Raw genomic sequence first — 22230 nt, 5'->3', positions numbered from 1 at the left:
GATTTCATTAACCTTGTGTTAAACCCTTTGTTTCTTATTCCAGCTACCATATTTCAATATTTTTATTCTGATTCTTATGCCAGTGATCATATTTTTAGAGCTCATATTTTGTCCTCTGTGCCCCTTTTTTATCTTTTTATAGCATCTTATTCATGTTTCATGAATGCAATACTTTTTCTTTTAATTTCAGTTATTTTGAAGTTTTATTGTCTCTGGTCTGATTTGCTCTCTTCTTAGTTCCCTTTCTGCTTAATTTGGTCTTGGTCTTTTTAAAATGAGTGATGACTCTTAGCTGAGAGCTTGTATTTAAGAAGGAGATTGCAGGGTATATGTGGGTGTACTGACTGGCTGGGCTTACTTTAGAATGACAGGAAGGGCCCCGGCTGGTGTAGCTCAGTGGATTGAGCGCGGGTCTGCGAACCACACAATCGCGGTTCGATTCCCAGTCAGGGCACATGCCTGGGTTGCAGGCCAGTTCCCAGCAGGGGACACACAAGAGGCAACCATACATTGATGTTTCTCTCCCTCTCTCCCCTTCCCTTCCCCGCTAAACATAAATAAATAAAATCTAAAGAAAAAATTAAAAAAAAAAAGAATGACAGAAAGGGAACTGGCGACTTTGGGGAGACCTTCAAATGTGTCTAAATACAAAACCTCTCATCTCTAGGCTATGGAGAAAGCCAGTTAGTGGTCTTTCTGTTGGGCTGCTTAGTTTCCCCAGACAAGGTCCTCTCATCTCCACTCCAGGGAGATGTATGGGCAACAGAAGGACTTACAGTTGAGGCGAGGGTGGACCTCAACTCTCAGGGTGCATACTTCTACTGAGCTTCCACCCTTTCTTCCCACAGCAGTGCCTGCTGCCACCTAGTCCAGGGCCTTTCCAGAGACCCACCCTCTGGTAGCCGTTGGTGGGAGCTGGGCCCCTGGGATTTGGGGCTCCATTCACAGGTGCTGACCAGTTCTGCTGCTGTTGGCCCCCTGGTAGTCAGAGAGGCCTGGAGCCTCCAGGCCTTAATCTGTTTAGAGTTCCAGGACAGTGCCAGCCTGTTTCCTCCTGGTTCCCTCTGGAGGGTTTCTCTGCTCTTCTTAGTTACTTTCCATGCACATAGCCACTTCCTGTATTCCAAAATTTAATTAATATTCCCATATCTGCTGCTGTCTCCTCTCTAGTTTTTTGTCCTTCAAAATTTATATCTTTTAAGAATTCCTATGTGGTAATTTTTATTAGGATTTTAGCAGGGACTTGAACATGTTTAGCCATGTTTGCCTGGCAGTCCCACTGCCGCATTCCCTGACTCGGTGTGCACACTGAGGGCGCATGCTGGTTGACATTCAGGGTGGGCATTGCCTTCCTGCCTTCCCACCCCTTTTTCTATGCTTTTGTTATTTTCTGTCCTTGTTCTTTCCTGTGTGGGTCATGTTCCTCTGGGTCCCTATAGCTTCTTGCGTGTGTGTGGTGCTGGGGTGTGTATGTCTGAGAGTGAATGTACGTGTGCCTGCCAAGAGATGTGTATATTTTCAGCTTCTGAATTAACTGTACTATCTACACCTTTTATTGAGGAAGAGATACTTTCATAAATAGTTGAGATTATGGAGTCTTCTGGTTCAAACCAAAGGGTTAATGATTACTGCAGTTCCAAAAAAGTTAGAGAGAGACTGTTTATCTAATCTCCTCCAGTGAATGAGGCCCTTTACTGATGGGGCCCAGCCACCTCTCACACCAACAATAAGACCCTTGTTGTCATGGACCAGTCAGGTTCTGCAACTGATATTCTGGCTGCCTTGAGAAATGCCATCAGGGAGATCTATGGCTTGGGCCCGTCCTTATCCCAAGGCCACACAGACAAGCCTACATAGTGCTGTTGTATTTTCCTCTTCCCACATTAAATGTTTTCCTGATGACTCTCTTCTGGGGACCTTTGGAAACCATGGGAGAGGCTGAATTCATTCATTCACTTACTATTTGGTTGTTTACTGGCTGTGTGCCATGGGCGGACTGGTAGCTGGAAAAATAAAGACGAGAAAGGGTCCTTGCCCTCCAGGATCTAACTTCTGTAGTCAGGAAAATGGAGGGGTCACCCATCATGGGCGACATAAGTGCTGAGGCGAGTGGGAGAGGGAGGGAGAGAGAGAGAAAGAAACACACACACACAACCCCTACTCAGCCACAGGAACCAGGCTGGTGAACTCTGGGGCTTCCTGGGAGAAGCAAATTGGGGATGATCAGGAAATGGAGAGGGAGGTACTTCTAAATAGAGGGAGTGTCTGACACTGAAAGTGGGGCCAGCCAAAGCTCCCAGGTGGTAGGGAAAGCTGGGGCTAAAGAAAAAGTGGTTTCTCACCCCTGCTGCCAGAACTAAAGTACGTACATTCATGGTGAAAACTTTGGGGAATGAAAAAGCATGCAGACAACAAAGTTGCCCATACATTACCCAAAGATAAAAATCGATTGATATTATTATTGTTGTATACTTATCTCTGGGGGTGTTGTATACTTGTCTGAGGCCTAACATTAAGAATTTAGAAAAAACTCATCTTTAATAGAACTGTTCTAACCATTCTCATGTCGCCATTGGAAGTATAGTCTTTACTAGTTACATACTCTTCCATCAGATGGATGTTTGTTCTAGTGTTTACTGTTGGATGTTTATGTTGGGTTCAAGTTTTTTCTTTTCTTTTTATGTAATTCTTCAGCACAGACTCCCAGAGTGTGGTTCCGAGTGTGTACATTTTGGGGGCAGTTGATAGTTGTTGCCAGATTGTGCTCCGGAAACACCACTCCGTTAGCAGTGGGAAGCCGCCTAAGGTCACTCACTTTCTCGTCCATTTTCCTCATGTCCAGGGCCTACATCCTGGTTTGTGTAGCTGTTTTGGAAATTGTAGAAAGAAGCTTCTTGAGTGAAGTACCCCACAGAGGTTTAAGAGTATATTTGTGGTCTTAAAAGAACTGAGGTAGCCTTACTTATTGGAAGCTTGCAGATAATTGAAAATGTGTATTTTAGATTGCATTTGGTCCTTCTACTGTTGATCAGAGTCAGCACAAAGGGAGCTGGGGTGACTGGCACCTCACCCCACCCACTGTGACCGCTTCTTAGAGTTGGGCGGGCTGTTGAGGACACCCTATGTGGGGGATGAGAGGTAGGGTGCTGCACCCAATGTCCTGCCCTAACTCAGTGCCACCCAGTGCTGCTGTGAGATGGTGACATTTGCGCAGCTTGCGTAAATGCTGAAAACTTGACCAGACAGCAGTAGCAGAGAGAGTGGAGAGTAACCTGCAGGGATCTCAGCTCTCAGCTTCTCTTTCCTCTTCTTTAGAGTCTAATCCTGCCCCTGCCACACTCCAGGCCCCTTGCTCTGAACCCCATCCATTTGGCCTTACAGCATTGGGATTGAAACAGAGTCATTTCTAGCCCCAGAAGGTCCCTACTCACTTAATTCCCATGTCTCTAAAAATATCTGAACCACTTCCTGTACAGTCTCCTCCCTATAGAATCTGATTCTCCCCCTACCCCTCAACTTAGGGGAAGAAATAAGATCTCCCTCTCATTGCACTCTCCAGGCTCAGAGTGGAATAAATAAGAAATGCTGAGTTTCCACAGTTAAAAGGGGGGAACTGCCTTTATTCCATCTGGAGGACTGCCACTGCACCTAGGTGCAGGTCTACACTGGAGGGTCCTGCCTCCTCCTCCGAGATGGGATTCAAGGAGGAAGAAAGAGGGGGGGACAAGTGTGCAGACCCCTTTCATCCTTCTGTGTGTTGGGTTGCGGGGAGCCTGCAGTGAGTCTTGGTGTGGGAGTGAGGTTGGACTCTTGGGTCCCTGGCTGTGAGCCTGCTTGTTCAGCACAGACCAAAAAGGAGACTGTGGGAAGTCTCCAGCCTCCAAGCAGCTTGAGGCTTCTAGAGCTTTCTCAGGCATTCACAGAGCCTTAGACCCCTGGCCTGCCCCACTCGCAATTCTTGGATGCTTGCCTAATTGAGGCTTTATTTATTTCCACATTTTCCCAGCTTTGTATAAAAAACACAAGCAAGTGGGTGAGGCCTACAGATACTGAGAGTATGGGGGTGGGGTAAATGGGTGGCTGGGAGGGGGAGGAATACTCAAGGGTCTGCTCCCTTCTTTCAAGAGAGCTGTGGAAAGGAGGAGCAGGGAGAGCCAGCTAGGACAGATCAGCTGCCAAGCAGAGTAGCTGTGGGAAGAATTCCACCCCCCTCCAAACCCAAAAATAGCCGTGTCAAAGGCATAAGCTTTGCAAATGGGGAACCAGCTGAAAACTGTTCGCTCCTCCTCTTCCCGCTTCCATCCAGGCCCTTCTTTCTAACCTCTTGCCCAGTTAGAGAAGGAAGGGCTCACCCAGTACTGTGCCCTCCCTGGTTCCAGCAGAGAACTCCCAGGGTAACCAAATCCCATGAGTGCACTGACAGGCACCATGTCCTTATGGGAAAAGCCATCCCTTTATTTGCTCTTCTTGTAACTTTGAATTTTCCTACTTAGATTTGTTAAAGTGTTGCAAACCTTTAGCTAAAATGTAGACAATTAAAAAATACATAAAGATTGGTTTGGATCTTGAAACTAAGGGTAGCACTTACATGCAAGAGAGCAGATGACATGAAAACGGCTGCTTTTTCCAGTTATAAAATTAACATATTTATTGTACCAATTTTGTAAAATCAGGGAAGTACAAAGATGAAAAGGTAAACCAACTATCCATAGAAATCCTCTGATATGAACATTGTGGAGTTTAAATGATGACAGGCCCTTTTTTGTTTTACTGGTTTAGAGTTAGTCCCAAAGGAGAACTCCTTCCAGACGCCACACCTCTGATGTCAGCCTGTCACGTCAGTAGTCAGCAGGGGGTGTTCAGGAATGGGCCAGCCTTCTGGAGGTGCCGTGTATCTGCTCACTGGGCATGGGGCTGACTCTTGGAAGCTGTCTTACTTTATTTGGGCTTGTATAAGTTCTATAGACTGAGTTTCTTATAAACAGTAGCAATTTATTTTTATAGCCCTGGAGTCTGGAAGTCCCAGATCAGATGTAACATGGTCAAGTTTTGGGGAGGGTCCTCTTCCAGGTTGCAGATGGCCGACTCCTATCCTCACAAAGCAGAAAGCAGAGGATACAAGCTTTCTCCTGGATCCTAGAATGGCACTAATTCCGTTCATAAGGGCTACTCCCTCATGACCTCATCTAATCCTAGTCACCTTCCCGAGACCACACCTCCTAATACCAGAGTAGGGTTTCAACATTGGAATTTGGGGGAAGGACAAACATTCAGAAAATGAGAGGCCTTTGGTGACTCTGGTCAGGTTTCACCTCTGCACAGTAGCAGTCCTGGGCAGAGGGTTGCATAAATGGACACAAGTGTGGGGTGGTAATGAGTCACTCTGGAGCTCACAGCTCATTAGTCCAAAGGGATTCTGACTTGAGATCCAGGTTATTTAGAGTTCCTCCCGAATGCCCCAGGTAAATCTGGCCAGAATCGGGGTCCAGTGTGCACACATCATCATTGGGAAGACAGAACAACCACTTGGACAGTCCAGATGCACAAGTCACTTCAAGCAAGGCTTTTCCCCACCATGGAACCAGTCAAAATGGAACTGAATTGGATGAGTCTATCCTCAAGAAATCTGTAGGAAATAGTGTTGGGGAAGATGTAGCTGCCTCTCCTGTGAGCTACAACTTTGCCTCTGGACTTCTCTGGAGCCAACAGCCACCCAACCTAGGGCCCAGGGTGGCAGACTTAGCCAACTACCATGGGCTCCAGCAGTTTGCAGGTGGCCCTGCCAAGGCACCGGTAGATGTGGCCTCCGTGGCAGAGGAGCTGCCGCTGCTGCTGCATGGTGCCAGCATCTGTAAGTGGTTCAATGTGGGCATGGGGTTTGGCTTCCTGTCCGTGACCACCCATGCATGGGTCACGCTCGACCCACCAGTGGATATCTTTATGCACCAGAGTAAGCTGCACATGGAAGGCTTCTGGAGCCTGAAGGAAGGTGAGGTGGTAGAGTTCACTTCTAAGTAGTCTACCAAGGGCCTAGAATCTATTCGAGTCACTGGCCCTGGTCGGGTGTTCTATATTAAAAGTGAGAGACAAGCAAAAGGGAAGAATGTGCAGAAGTGCAGATCAAAAAAGACAGGTGTCACAACTGTGGAGGTCTAGACTATCATGCCGAGGAATACAAGCTGCTACTCCAGCCCAAGAAGTACCACTTCTGCCAGAGCATCAGCCATATGGTGGCCTCATGTCTATTGAAGGCCCAGTAGACCCACAGGGAAAGCCAGCCTACTTTTGGGGTGAAGAAGAAGAGATCCATGGCCCTGCCCTGCTCCCAGGTGCCCAGAATTGAGCTACAGTGTGTCAGAGCCTATCCTTTTGAGATCAGGAAGTTTCAAGGAGCAGGCATCAATCAGCAGAATGGAGAAAGTAGGGACAGGGTGGGTAAGGGGCAGCTGGCACTGCCGTGTATCTCAGGCTGGGTTCTACAGCCTCAGCCCCTCTTTCTTGGTTGGGAGGAGAGAGGAGGCAAAGGAACTCCAACCACGTTCTGTCCAAATGCATGCGAGGGCTTTGGGGGAAATCCCTTTGTGTGTGCTTTATTTGAGTCGCCAGCTTTTGAAAGTGATCTGGATAGGGAAGTTGTTTTATTTTTAAAGAAGGATATGTAATGATAATATTTCCCTTGCCAGAGTGAAAGATTAACATGAAATCAGATTGATGAACCCAGCCCACAAACAATTACATTCTGTGAGAGGGAATCTCTCAGGGCTACAGCAGGATTTTTCCTTATCCCCCACTCTTTGGATATGGTGCTGAGAATTGCCCCAAGCAATGGGTTGTGACTGTAGGCAAAGGGGATGGTTGGGGAACAGCTGAAGACCTGCTGCTCCTAAGCTCACTGCCACCCCATTTCTGGGTCAATACGGTTTTCTGTGGTGTTTTGGATAACTGCCCTTTGGGTCCTACTTTCTTCAGGATGCCAGCTGCACTAGTTGCCAACTGCACTAGTTGTGTGCAAATGATGTATCCTGTGCATTTTAACTTTTTTCTTTTTTAAAAGATTTTATTTATTCATTTTTAGAGAGGGGGGAAAGGAGAGAAATACCAGTATGTGGTTGCCTCTCCCGTGCCCGCTATACTGGGGACCTGGCCCTCAACCAAGGCATGCGCGCTGACTGGGAATTGAACTGGCGACCCTTTGGTTCGTAGCCTGCGCTCAATCCACTGAGCCACACCAGCCAGGGCTTAACTTTTTTTTTTTAACATAAATATCCTGGTTTAGTATTTTTGTGTACTTTAATCTGAAGCCCTCATTTCTGCACACTATGTTCTCAGGTACATGAGCAATCTCAGGGTAAGTGGGCAGCAGTGGTGGGTCTGCACAGCAGGACTACTTTTTGTTGTTTTTATCATCAGGGAGAACAACTATTTGAAGAGTGTAGCCTATTGAATTGCCTCCTTTTTGCCAATTAGAGCTGGGTTTTCTGCCATAGTGCCTTCTTGAAACCCTTCCATCTTCAGTGTCTTGTGGAAGACTAGATTTTAACTGGGTGGCCCTGTTACTTGATCTCATTCTACTGGAAGATTGCAGACTGGTCTGAACAGGAGTAAGTGGTTACTGCAGAGGTTAGGAGAGGTGGGCCTAGGTGAAAGGCACAGAAGGGAAGCTAAGATCAGGTGAGGGTTGCCTATATATGTGCAACCAAAGATTCCTGTTTCAGACCTCTAGTTCTGGGGTTTGGGACTCATATTACACACCAGATCCGTCCCTTACTAGTTTGGGCTAGGCTTACCATGCACAACAAGGGGTGTGTGTATGTGCATGTTAAAAACAAAAACAGGTTAATAAAGATAGGTTTTAAAAACAATACCTCTGTACCCACTTTGAACTGTCCAGGGATGGGTATATGAAGCAACAACTAAATTCCTCAACTTTTAAAAATTCTTTGCTTTTCCTCTTGGCCTGCAGAGAGACCATAAGTGATGGCTTCTTTGTGATGCCCAGAGCCAGTATCCTGCCCTGCTGCAGCAATGACTAGTGTCATAGTAGCTGAAGGAGAAAAGCAGGTTTCATTTACATATTGTGAGATCACCAAAAACCTATCCGACTGCATTGGAACGGGGCAAATGTAATAGAATGCATTGGGTTATGTGTGTCTGATTCTGGGTTCTTGTCTCCTGCAATTGCTCCCTCCTCTAGTTAATGTATTTGCCTGGGCTTTGTAGGACTACACAGTAGCTGATTTTGGTGATTGCAAAATGGCCTAGTTTGTGTAAATGTGTTGGTCTTTCTCCATATTCTTTTAAGGTTTTATCATTTACAGACTTCTTTTTGTATTGAGAAAAATAGCTAAAGAATGTTTGACAAAAGGTTCTGCACCAGGCAAAAAGGATCTGAAACATAAGCTTGGGGCCCCTCTTAAAGTGGGGGTTTTGAATCATCCTTTCTTTGGTTTTCTCTTCCCCTCTTTTCTATTTTGGACCAGATCTCCTGCCCTAAAAACTTGACTCCTGCCCCATCTCCTCTTTTATCTGCACCGCTCCCCACACACACACGCAAAAGCCCCTACACCCGCGCACACACACACACATTAAATGTATGGGTGTCACCCTATCTCTTAAATGATTTGTGAAGACACTTCTACAAGGAGGACATACAGAGGATCCAGAGACATATGAAGAGATGCTAAATATCACTAGCTATCAGAGAGATACAAATTAAAACCACAATGAGATACCACTTTACACCAGTCAGAATGGCATCATAAACATAGCAAAAAACAACAAATGTTGGAGAGGTTGTGGGGAAAAGGGGACCCTAGTTCATTGTTGGTAGGATTGCAGACTGGTACAACCACTATGGAAAACAGTATGGAATTTTCTAAGAAAAGTAAAAATGAATCTCCCTTTTGACCCAGCAATTCCACTGCTAGGAGTATATCCTAAGAACCCTGAAACACCAATCCAAAAGAACCTATGCACCCCAATGTTCATAGCAGCACAATTTACAATAGCCAAGAATTGGAAGCAACCTAGGTGCCCATCAGTAAATGAATGGATCAAAAAACTATGGTACATTTTCACCATGGAATTCTATGCAGCAGAAAGAAAGAAGGAGTTCCTACCCTTTGCAACAGCATGGATGGAACTGGAAAACATTATGCTGAGTGAAATAAGCCAGGCAGTGAGAGACAAATACCATATGATCTCACCTTTAACAGGAACCTAAACAACAAAACAAACCAGCAAAATATAACCAAAGACGAGACTTCCGGCCAAGATGGAGTGTAGGTGGAAACACTGTACCACCTTGCACAACCAAATTTAAGGACAACAAAGATTTAGAAACAAAAACACAACCAAAACAGACAGAAAATTGAACTGTACAGAGTCCAACTACAACGAATCATTCATCGAGACCGGTAAGAGGGGCAGAGTCGGCAGCTGGCCGAGATGGGTTGAGGCAGGGAAAAGTGGTGGCTGCCGGACCAACCCAGGTGTGCAGGTGGTGGTTGGCAGATCCCAGGCATGGGGTGGCGACAGGCAGACCCAGTGAGGGCACAAGGCAGCTGGCTGACCCCGGTCACACATTTGTACACAGATAAACCAGGTAAAAAAATGGACAGTGAGACAGACCTTGCAACCCAGGGCCCAGCACCGGGAAATAAAGCGTAAAAGCACCAATTGAAAAAACTTTCGGGGGTTGAGGTGCCGGGAGAGGCTCCTAGCCTCACAGGAGAGTTTGTTGGAGAGACTCACAGGGTCCTAGAAAGTTCACAAGCCCACCCACCCAAGAACCAGCACCAGAAGGGCCCAGTTTGCTTGTGGGAAGTGGCAGAGGGGACTGAAATCTGAGAGAGAGAGGAACAAACGCCATTTCTCCTTCTCTGACCCTGCCCCCAGTCACAACCCAGCGACTGGGTTGACCCGCCCTGGTGAACACCTAAGCTTTCGCCCCTCATATGTAACCGGCACGAACAGACCAAAACATTATGGCTCAAGCAGAAGAATAGTTCAAAGCCCCAGAGCCAATACTTCTAAGTGACCAAGAGAGAGCCAACCTATCAGATGCACAGTTCAAAATACTGGTGATCAGGATGCTCACAGAATTGGTTGAATTTGGTCTCAAATTTGATGAAAAAAATGAAGGCTATACTAACTGAAATGAAGCAAAATGCACAGGGAACCAATAGTGATGGAAAGGAAACTGGAACGCAAATCAAGGGAATGGACAAGAAAGAAGAAAGAAACATCCAGCCAGAGAAGAATGAAGAAACGAGAATTCAAAAAAAATGAGGCTTAGGAACCGCCAAGACATCTTTAAATGTTCCAACATCCGAATTATAGGGGTACCAGAAGGGGAAGAGGAAGAGCAACAAGTGGAAAACTTATTTGAACAAATAATAAAGGAGAACTTCCCCAATCTGGCAAAGGAAATAGACTTCCAGGAAGTCCAGGAAGCTCAGACAGTCCCAAAGAAGGTGGACCCAAGGAGGAACACACCAAGGCACATCATAATTACATTAGCCAAGATTAAAATGAAGGAGAGAATTCTAGAAGCAGTAAGAGGTAAGGGGACAGTCACCTACAAAGGAGTTCCCATCAGACTGTCAGCTGATTTCTCATAAGAGACCTTACAGGCAAGAAGGGGCCAGAAAGAAGTATTCCAAGTCATGAAAGGCAAGGACCTACATCCAAGATTGCTCTATCTAGCAAAGCTTTCATTTAGAATGGAAGGGCAGATAAAGTGCTTTTCAGATAAGGTCAAATACAAGGAGTTCATCATCACCAAGCCCTTATTGTATGAAATGTTAAAGGGACTTATCTAAGAGAAGATAGAAAATATGAACAATGAAAGGACAGCAAACTCACAGTTACTAACAACCACACCTAAAACAAAAGGAAACTAAGCAGACAGCTAGATCAGGAGCGGAACCATAGAAATGGAGATCACATGGAGGGTTAGCAACAGGGGAGTGGGAGAAGGAGAAGGGGGGAGAAGGTACAGAGAATAAGTAGCAAAGATGGTAGGTAGAAAATTGGGGGAGGGCAAAAATAGTATGGGGAATGTAGAAGCTAAAGAACTTGTGACACATGGACGTGAACTAAAGGAGGGGAATGGGGAAAGAGGGTGTGCAGGGTGGAGGGGAATGGCATAATCAATAAAATATATTTATAAGTAAGTAAGTAAAAAATATAACCAAAGGCACTCAAATAGAGGACAGGCTGACAGTGACCAGAGGGGAGAGGGGAGGGAGTTTCAGGAGAAAAGGGAAAGAGTTTACAAGAACAAGTATGAAGGACACATGGACAAAAACTAGGGAGTGTGGAAATGAGAGGGAGGTGGGGAGCACTGGAGGGGTGGGATGGGATGGGAGTGAAAGACAAAAAATTGTTCTTGAACAACAATTAAATAAATAAATTATTTTAAAAAATTCTGAAGAAGTGAAAAATACTCCATCCCTTTTTCTCAACACCCTGAGTCTAGACTTTTTCTTGATAGTTGATTCAGGCCAAACACTTAGATGGCTGTGTGTTAATCTCTAACTTAATCTCTAATCCTAGGGTAGAGGAGCAAGGAGGGGGCCTTTCATTTGGAAAGTGGGGTTGGGAAACCAAGAAAGGGAGAATGAGTGTATATTCACATCACTCAGGAACTTTTATTCGGGTGCAAAAATCTTAGGTCAGAGTAGCCACAAGATTGTTTAATAGGAGATGGACGAATGTAACTCAGGTTTACTGCTAGAAACCAAAGCTTTGTGTGAAATTTTGAATTTATGGGGCAGGAGGGAGGGAGGATAGGAAAGTATGTACCTGTCTGTTCTTTCTTTGATTCCTTCTCATTTCTGAACTACAGGAGACTGAGCCCCCTTGGGCTTTGGTGGCCTCCATTAGTGGGGACTGTTTATTTGATGGGTGGGTTTGCTGTGCCAGGTACTTCTTCTTGCAATCTATCATTTTGTAAAACACCTGCTGACTTTTTCCTTCTCATTTCCCTGGGTAGATAAAATGGAAGAATAAAGGCTTACTTGTACTGGGGGGTAAGAAATCTGTAGAAAATAATGGATTGAGACGAGTGGATTTGAATTTCAGCTCTGCCACCTGCTAGCTGACGTTGAACAGTTTTTGTAACCTTTCCAAACTTCAGCTTCCCCATCTGTGGAATGGAGAGAGTAACAGCAGCTTTTTAGAATGATTGTGAACATTGAATTAGAACTCAGGGGAGCTACCTTTCCTGTCTTCCCTGCCACCCTTCTGTGTCATTGGGAGATTCATCTCAGGCTTTAGGGAGAGGGGAGGAGAACTTGTGGCCACTTCCTGCTCATCTCCTGCTCACTATGGCTCTTCAGGTCGCAAGGCACATCTGCCAGGAGGGCAGGCCCTTCCTCTTAGGTGCAAGAGTGCTTGCCAGCTGCTTAACAAGCAGCTTAACATTTTGGTAGTATTATATCCAGGTTTTAAAAAACAAAACAAAACAATGTGTTTCTCATGTTCTGTAAAAGAAAAAACTTCAGAAACATTTTGACAGTAGTATAGAAAACAGCAAGGACTCCAATTGTACGTATATTTTCCTGTTTGGGGGAATTATTTATTGAGGGTAGTCTTCTAGAACTAGAACTTAAAAAGACAAAGAATATTGATGCTTAGGGATTTTGTTACAAGTTTCTAAACTCAGAGGTGGCAGCAGTGTGAGTTTCTCTGGAGGGGCCTGTCCAGGCCACTAGCTCCTGCAGCTGTACCTGGAAGGCCTGTGGCTGTGTCTCCCCCTGGCAACCCCCTAGGCAAGGCGTGATCTACCTGTGCTTTGTGTGACAGTCCTGGGAAGAAAGGCCTGGAAAGGAAGGAACTTCTGGTTGGGGACAGTGATCTGAGGGGTATCTCCAGTTTTTGCCTCCCTATTCTTAAGGGCTGTTGCTGTTCAGTGTTGGGGTAAGAAGGTGATGTCCATCAACTCTGCTAAGCTCGCCAGGGGCCCCTTCTATCCTTTGGCCTTCATGAGTTCCTGCCTTGTGTTCTGTTCTGTCAGACATTACAGGAGATCCCAAAGAAATAAACTTCTGATGCTTCCCGCTGCCAGGCCCCAAAATGCCCGGGCCTCCAAAGGCAACTATCTCCCTTCACCTCTTTTCCACATCTTTATGATGGTGCCAGTGAGTGGCCCAGGGCTGAGGCCTCACTTGTCAGCCCTGTGGGGAGGAGGGAGGAAGGACACATAGAGAAAGTGTGAGTGGTTCCATGCATCACTCACTCTTCTGTGCACTAGGAATAGCCTCCCCCTCAGGGTTCTGAGGAGTTAAGGAGATAGCTGGATGGAGTGCCCCATGTGCTGGGTGCGTATATCTGTTTGTTACCCAGGTCACACCTGCTGGCAGCTCACCTATCCTCCCTGTCTCCTGCATTTCCAACCCAGTTAATGGGTACCTGTTGCTGGGGACTGTGGCACACCCAAGTCTCTGTGAGAAGCTTCTCTAGGATTGTTTGGGCCTGCTGGGCAGCACAGAAGCAGACATTCTGTGCTGTTCGTTCCAGGCTGACCTCTAGAAAAACATTTGGATGGGGTTCATTATCTTTCCCCCTCCCACCAAACCCCATGTCTTCTGGGGCTTGACCTCAGCTATTTATCCCTTTTGTAACCATTCTGTCTAGCATGTATCTACCCCTAGAGCTAATACTGTACAGCTAGCAGCATGTGTCCGTAATGCATGCTTGGATGTCTGTGGCTGGGAGTATGTCCACCTCTCACGTTCAGTTTCCTATGGGCCATCATGTTCAGTTCTTTCTGTGCGGTGCCTCCTGTCTCCTTGTCTTACCCATACTGTTTAATCTGTTCCCTCCAGACAAGACCCCCCTGAGGTCTTGTCTCCTTTGAGGCAAGTGGTATGGTAGAGCAAATACTGGGCTGAGAATCAGAAATCTTGGTTACTCCAGGCAGCTACTGAGTTACTTCTACTTCCTGACACTTTGGTGAAAGTCTAGAGTAAAAGTTTTGGCAAAGTAGGGAACTAAGAAGTCCTCACTGCCTCCTCTGGTCCAGTCAGCTTCCCATACAGAGGAACCTGGCACTGTGGCCTGGCCTCTTGGGAGCCCTGTGCTCTCCATCTCTGCTGCTGGAGGGAAGCTTAGACTGGGTGCATTCTTCTTACCCCAGGCCAGCAGCAGTGGTGTTGTCGGTATCCAGTTAGTTGTCTTGGCTGTTTTGGAAGTGGTGGCATCTATGTTTAGTGAGCTGCCTAGTTGGAGGCCTTTCTGAAGCTTAACCAGATCACCTTGTATTTTAATCCAACTGTCTATCCTTCCCTTTTTTCATGAGAAGAGTTGATGTTCATGACCCAAACAGAACAGTCTGTTTTTGCTGGAGACAAAGGCTCTAGCTGTTGAAACCCTGCCCCTTCCTGGCCCCTGCTTTGTTTCTTAAGTAATTTCCAGTGGATTGTCAGTGTTGATGGTGGTTCCTTCCTGATACAATCCCTGTTGGTGAAGGACTGTCTCCCTCGCCTGTCTTCTGTACTGGGATATCACGGAAGTGAAAAGAATATTGAAGAAGATGGAAGCATAAGATTCTGTGAGAAAACAGATTGATTTCAAATATGCTCTTCTTACATCCTGCTTCAGATAATGGCCCTTTGCACACCATTTCCTTCAGTTCTGATGCCCTCATTTTATTTTAAGCTGCACAAATCAACTCTTTGAGTAAAGCTTCTTTGTTCATTTTTAGCAATAGGACATCTCATAGGATGTGAGGCAGGGTATTTTCTTGGGAACGTTCATCATTTAGCTTTTCCCCCAAATAAAGGAACTTTGTATGACTCTGGCAGCTGTGAGAATGTGGAATATATTCACAACCTGAGTGAAGGGTTTCATCCTGCAACCCCAACACCATCTGGAATTGTGGACCAACATTTCGGAGACAATCGAGGTCATCCAGTAAATTCCCCTGGCCTCTCAGCTCATCCCAAGTACAGAATCCTTGGACTGAAGTTAACTCAAGGCATTAATTAGCTTCCCAGGAGAGGTGGGTAGCACATGTATTGTGCTAGTGAGGGGTGCTTCTCATGTGTGCCTGGGAGGGTCATTAGCAGGCAAGAATTTAGGGGCAGTAAGATGAGAAAGGGTTTCCTCTGGACACCTCCAGGGATCCAGCCTACCCTAATTGCTTGCGGGACAGCTGTTGCTGTGTGGGCGTGGGGTGGAGAGTGAGACCAAGGCTCCTTGCCTCCTTCCTAACTTGCTTCTCAGCAGGTCTGAGCTGCCTCCTCTTCACCCTGACCGAGGAGTCATGCCCACTGTGTATGGTTGTTATGAAGAGTGAACTGTAAAAGCTTCTAGGCATAGCTTCCTCACTTGGGTGTGCTGGGGCGCATGCTCCATCACAGTGGTCAGGACCCGCTGCTTCTTGTGCCAGGGTATCCTGGAAGTTTGAAGAAACAAATGACTTCTGTGAAGCAGTGGATGCAGCACCCTGATCTGAGTGTCTTAGCTCTTGACCTCTTTCTAAGGGGCACTGTCTGGAAAGTGACGCTTTCTGGCTATTCCATTTGGTACCTGTTTTGACAACTGCCCTGACTAGCACTCAGGGCAGTAATACACCCCTGAGCTGAGCCCTCAGGACCTTGGCTTTTCTTTTGGAAAGTAGGCACCTGCTGTTTGCTGGCTTGTTCCTTCATTTGGTGATCTACAAGTGTCTATTCTGTTTCTGCCTTTAATCTAGGAAACAGGAGGGGCCCTTCCTTCTCATGTCAGGCAGCTCAAGGGGGACAGGTGCAGGGACATTTGTGGAGGGAAGTGCTGCAACCCGCTTGCAGATACCGGGTTGGGGGAGGTGGAGAGCTGGAGGCAACCTGCAGGGATCCCTGAGGAGCTGAAGTCAGAGAGGCAGAGAGGGAAAGGTGCTCAGGAGAGACAGGAGTTTCCTCATCTGCAGAGAGAATTCACTAGGCTGTTTAGGGGAGCCTTGGGGGTCACACTGTCCTTGTGAGGGAGGAAAGAGGTGGGGACGCCTTCCTGCCCATGCTGTCTACATTCCAGATATTCCTGGTGGATCCCATTGTGGGGGAGTGTTTGTATGTATGTGTTTCTTACCCCTTCCCTCTCCCTACCACCACATCCTGGATGAGAGCCTGGCTGTACTTGGATGGAGGGGATACTGGTCTGAGGCCTTGTATGCAGGATGTGGCTCTGCTAAAGCCTCCAGGAGTCGGAATGAGGTTGGATGGTCAATTGAGGTCAGGATGGTATGTTTGGTTGTTAATTCAGAATCTTTCCATGGCAAACATGACATTGTTTGACTTTCTGTTTGGCATGGGCTGCATGAGTTCTTATAAATTCTATTACATGGAGATATCAGGGAAGTGAAGGCCAGTGTGTCCAGAAAACCCAGAAACGGGGTCACAGAGGGTGGGCTGGGGCCTGTGGGCTGAGCAGGACTCTGACTTCTAGCCCCTGGCTTGGCAACTTGCTAATTGTATAACTTGAAGTAAAAAACATCTTTTGGTAACACTTGTATTGAGGTGTAATTCACATACTGTAGCATTTACCTATCTAAAGCCAGCAAGTTAGTGGTTTTTATGCAGCATCGTCAGTCAATTTTGGAACATTTTCATCACTCCAAAGAGAAACACCGTATCCTATAGCAATCACCCCCATTTTCCTGCAGTGACCTCAGCCTCAGGCAAGTTTCTGCTCTATAGGTTTGCCTACTCTGGACATTTCATATCAGTGGAATCTTGTAACATTTGACCTTTTGTGTCTGACTTCTCTCACTGAGTGCAGTGTTTTTGAGGCTCTCCCACAGAGTAGCATGTATTAGAATTTCATTCCTTTTTAAGGCTGAATACTTTTGTCATAGGGATAGGCCACATTTTGTTTTTCCATTCACTTGTTGGTGGACATCTGGGTGGTTTCCACTTTGGGGCGCCTATGAATAGTGCTGCTGTGCACTCTGTGCAAGTTTTGTGAGGACATTTGTGTTTGCAGTCTTCTTGGATATGTATCTGGGAGTGGAATTGCCAGGTCACATGGTAACTGTTTAACATTTTGAGGAACTGCCAAACTGTCTTCCAGAGTAACTGTAGCATTTTACATTTCCTCCAACAATGGGTGGTGCTAATTTCCGCACATCCTCCCTAAAACCTGTCCCTGTCCACCTTTTTCATTATACTCATCCCAGTGAGTGTGAAGTGGTATCTCATGATTTTGATTTGCATTTTACTGATGGCTGGAAAAAACTTTAACCTCTCAATATGTTTTATCGAAAGTAAAACAGATGATAATGAAGAACGTGTATTTTATTTATTTGTCAAAACATTCTTTTAAGCACTGTGTGTCAGCTGCTGTTCTTAACTGATTTATAAACATTAGCTCATTTATTCTCTGTGACAGCCTTTATCACGTAGGCACTATTTTTACCTCCATTTTATAGATGAGAAAAGCTGAGGCCTAGAGAACCAAAGTAACTTGCCTAAGGTCACATTGTTAGGCCACCATTATTCAAAGAATGATCAGACACGGTGCCTGGCATTTCCTTGGCTCATTAGCAGCAGTTTTTCCTGGATGCACATAGTGAAATAGGTGTGATCTTGCTAGGGCCACATGTTCATGAGTTTTGCTGCTGTTTATGAGCCTTTGGCCATATGAACTAGTGGTGATGGATTACTAGAATGTATTTTCTCTTACCTGATAGAGAATTACTTATGTGTCTCCAGTAGAGGAGATATACCGTGAAGGTTGTTCCCCATTGGCTGGTGGCTGTGCATGTCATCTTTCCTTTCTGTTAAACAGATAGACCAAGGCTACAGAGTAGGAAGCCGCAAAGATAGAACCATTTCATCATCCTTTCTTTGTCCCCATCACACCTCCTTTATTTGCACCACAAAGACAGAGACCTGATTATTTTCTTTCAGCTGTGTTTTCTCAGCTGAGCCTCTACCAGCCTGTCACCCAGGTGCTGGTGGGCCAGCCATCTTGCTGTAGGGAGCGTCCCCTCCTTTCTGAATGTGGGCCCTTCCAGTCTCGCCTTCCATCTTTCCCTCCAAAGAGTATTTGAGGCCCAGCAGTGTGGGCCACCTGCTGTATTCAAGATCCTACACTCTGTTATTTCCTGAAACACTCTGGGGCCCCAGTGTGGGGCACTTGATAAAAGTCTTCTGTCTGTAGAGAAGACTGGTTTGGGGATTGGTTGGTACATGGAGCTGAGAGGGGTTCTGACTGGTTTGGGGATGGAGCTGAGAGGGGTCTTCCTTGTTGCTTTCAGGTACTTCTGTGGGACAGCCCCAAATTTCCACACTGTGTGTTCTGGTGTTTTCTTTTATATTTCATCTTATATTGTGTTTTCCTCACTTTAGGGTTATTTAAACCTCACACACCAAGACCTAGAAATAGCCTTGAACTGTTCATCCTCCAGCAGATACCAGTCTCACTCTCTGTAACCTGAGAGAGGGGCATTATTTTCCTCCCAGTGTCTAGGAGCGCTGCCTTCTGTTCCACAGTGTGGGTTTAATGGCCCCACGGTGGGAGAGGGTTGTAGTGGGAGAGGGCCATGGTGGGACCAGGGCAATGCTGCCAGGCTATTTCACCTGCCACCTCCAGGCTAGCTTCCCAGGGGCCTCTGCTGCCATCTCCTGATGGGGCTGCCTGTTGGAGTCTGTGGCAGACACAAGTAGGCAGAGTTATTCTTAAAACTGCACAGGAGCTCCCCCCTCAGTGCTGCTCTTGCTGGGCAGGACTGCTCTGGCCCTCTGAGAGCAGAGGCAGGAGGTCCCCATCCCAGGCAGAAAAACCTGTACCTCCAGGGCCGGCTGTCAGACTGCCTCTTAAGTCACAGCCATCAAGGTGGGGGACAGGGGGCATGGTGGCTACTAGCTGCCGGTGGTTCTGTTGAGGCCTTGACATGGCGTTGCTATTTCTTTCTGAAGTCTTATAAAGAAGAGAGGTTTTCAAGCCAGGTGCTGTTCCCTGGGGTGTAGCCCCACAGAGGAAAAATGCTCTGCAACCTAGGCAGGGCCTTTTTAATACACTTGAGTTTCTTGATTTTTAAAATCTTGATTCCTGCCCCTTACAGGACATCTCCCACCCAAAAGGAAACTTAAAAACCCTTTTTGTGAGGTAAACCACACATGCAGAAAAGCACACACACACCACACCACAAGGTACACCTTAATCGATTTTCAGGAAGCATAGCATCTCCAGGTGGGTTTGGGGTGGAGGGGGCTTGTCTGGGGTAAATGTTGGTGGGATGTTGCAGTAAGGCGGGGTGCTGTCCTGGGCTGCCATGTCTCTTTCAACCCCTGCTGGTGCCCAGCACAACAGAGGGGCCTGGTACTGAGGGGCCTCCTCACTATTTATAGGGGCTTGGTTTCAGGGACCCTCACATACCAGGGTCCACAAGGCTTGAGTCCCTTATATAAAAAGGCATAGTATTTGTGTACAACCCATGCACATCTTCCTGTATACTTTATACCATCTCTAGATTACTTATACTACCCAATACAATGTAAATAGTTGTACTGGATTATTTAAGGGATACTGAGCAGACAAAATGTCTGTAAATCTACAGTATAGACACAGTCATTGTAGGCCTAACTACATAGTACACACCAGCAACAATTTGACTTTTTCCCCCCCACAAATATTTTCAATGGTGGTTGAATCCATGCATGTAGAACTCATGGAAACAGGACCAACTCTGCTTATTAGTCCATTGATTGGCTGAATAAGCGAAAGGAAACTTGATTCTTACACTCTGGGATTTCTCAGTGAGCCTGTGATTGTTTCTAGGCGTTTCTGCTTCTTGCCCCTTTGTGATCAACTTGTAGGAGCACCTCTGCCCATAGGACTTGATGGTGGCTGGCAGCAAACACCAGTGTGAGCAAAGCCTGTGGTCTCAAAGAATTGAGATGTGATCATTTCTGAGAGGGAGTGCCAAGAACACTTCTGGAGGCTGCCTTCCCAAATAACTTCCTCCTGCCTGGGCCTGTTAGAAGGCCCACAGGTCCACTGGGGCTGGAAAAGGCTCTCCTTCCTGCCCCATGTGCAGCACATGGAGCTCTGAGGCCAGACAAGGCCCACCACAGGATGGGTGCTAGTTCTGAGCTGAGTCTTCCTGAGCACTCAGTGTCTCTGACCAGTTGAAGGCTTTGGACAGACCAGTGGGAGAGATTTGAGATGGAAGGCCCTTTCATAGAAGGCAAGTCAGCCTCTGTTGCGAGCAAGACCTCTGTCCATCTCAGAGGCTGGGTTTGCATCAAGGTGGAGAAGCTTCATGGGTAAAGCACCCCATGTGTGCGCAAAGATTGCTGCTAAGTCTTTGTACCTATCTTTCCTTACCGATCTGTGTGTTTTCTCACGTGTGGAAGGACAGGTCAGGAGTAGCAAATTATAAGGATGGATTTTTTTAAAGATTTTATTTATTTATCTTTAGAGGGAAAGGGAAGGAAAGAGGGAGAGAAATATCAGTGTATGGTTGCCTTTCATGCATCCCCTGCTGGGAACTGGCCTGCAACCCAGGCATGTGCCCTGATTGGGAATCGAACTGCCATCTTCTGGTTCACAGGCCCACGCTCAATCCACTGAGCTACACAGCCAGGGATAAGGATGGATCATAAAACATCACTGTGTCAACGTTGAGCCCCAGGAAGTATAAATTTGGGAATTTCCAATGGAAAAGAGATGAGTGAAAACAGCCAAGATAATGACTTCTTTCTCTATCGCAGGCCTTTCTGTAACTTGCGAGGTTCTTGGATCTTAACAGTCCTTTCACTGGAGTGGTGAAGTCTTTGGAAGGAGTGAAACTTGACACCTTTTATACCTTCCACACATTTTGGTTATTTCTTTGCTCCTCTTCCTGTCATTTGGAATTGTAGATGAGAGGGCATTAGGCTTTGATGTACTTTAGGCTCCCTCTCCTGTGAGGGAGGGTGTTGGTGCTTTTTCTGTGTCTCAGACACACTTGTGTCTAGGAAGAAAAGGGTACTTTTTCCAGGATTTTAGACTTAACACTGGGTGGCTGCAGCCCCTCTCAATGAGAAACCCCTCAGGAAAGGGTTGAGGAGCCTGTGCAGGACAGGGACGTCAGTCCTGCTGCCAGGTTTGGGTAGAGAGTGGAGCCCAGATAGCCTGGGCACTGTTTGGGTTGCTCCTGTCTACCTGGCATTTGGGACAGGCCCTCTACGTAGAGGGATTTCTGGGTTCTTAGTCCCAGGCAAGTTTCCTTCTCCAGGCATGCAGTCAGAATGAGAACCTAGCAGGTACACCTTGAGCATGGCACTGCTGATATGGGTAGATGCCCGGGTTCCACAGAGCTCGCTTCTCTCTGCTCTTTGTCCTGGGTGCCCTAGTTTCCCTGGAGCCTGGTGTCTACAGGGCAAAGGGAAGGGCTTGATGTCTGCAGCTCTGACCTGGCCTATATTCAGGGAAACTCAGTATGCAGACCCCAGGTGCAGGTTCTCCTGAGGGTCCCCTGCCTTTTCTTATCCCCTCTGCCCCACTCAGTGTTCAGAAATGTGAACAACAGAGGGCGGAGAGGGATGGGAAGCCCAGTGATTGTTGATATTTACAAGGTCAGTCTCAAGTTTCTTTGTCTCTGATAACTAGTTTGGGTTCTTGGAATAAATCTGACTTTCTCCCCCAAGGGTGATTTGAAGTCTTTTGGGATTCCAGGCTTTGTGGGACCTGCTAAGCCAAGATCTATGCTGGCCCCAGGTTATGAGGCTCAACATGCTCCCCTCTGGGTCTATATGTAGTTGCCAGGAAGGGGGCGCGCATGTGTGTGGGACCCGCCAGTAAGCTCTGCCGTTCAGTACTGCCCCTAGGCTGGCAACAAGCACTGCACCTGCCTGCCCCCGCACCCTGCCGCCCCGCACATGCTGGTCTCCATCCAGATACTTGCTCGGATCAGAAGCCAAAGGAGCTGGACCCAGAGCTCAGGGCAGGGGCTGCAGGTGTGGGAGTCTGCTTTCCTCATTGCTTGTGCTTTGCCCTCCTTGTCACACAGAAATGCAGCAGCCTTGGCCACGTTCTTTCTTTTCTCATATGTCTCTCGTAGGTGGCACAGTTATGTGCACAGTCTCTGTCTTCCCACCTTCCCAAGGTTTTTGGTGTCACCAGAGGGGAGAGGATTGTCTTCCCTCCTCCCTTTCCCCTCAGGCTGTCCAATGGCCAGCTGGGGTGCTAACTTAAGCACTGGGTGCTAGGGCATCTTATGAAATCATATTCGCGATTATATCCACTATGCACCCCCTT

At 46.8% G+C, this 22230-nt stretch overlaps 1 protein-coding gene and 1 pseudogene across 7 annotated transcripts in view; both read left to right on the top strand.

Moving 5' to 3' along the window:
- The window catches only part of MPRIP (myosin phosphatase Rho interacting protein), a 164776-nt gene that overhangs the window by 55974 nt on the left and 86572 nt on the right, over nucleotides 1-22230 (top strand). The window lies entirely within an intron of this gene.
- Nucleotides 5467-7046, top strand: LOC119002745 (protein lin-28 homolog A-like; annotated as a pseudogene).

This window comes from Sturnira hondurensis, unplaced genomic scaffold, assembly GCF_014824575.4.
Source record: "Sturnira hondurensis isolate 20B ecotype Veracruz unplaced genomic scaffold, ASM1482457v3 Scaffold0018097, whole genome shotgun sequence".
NCBI lineage: Eukaryota > Metazoa > Chordata > Mammalia > Chiroptera > Phyllostomidae > Sturnira > Sturnira hondurensis.
Note: the sequence above shows the minus strand (reverse complement) of the source record. Positions and strands in the feature narration are given on the sequence as shown.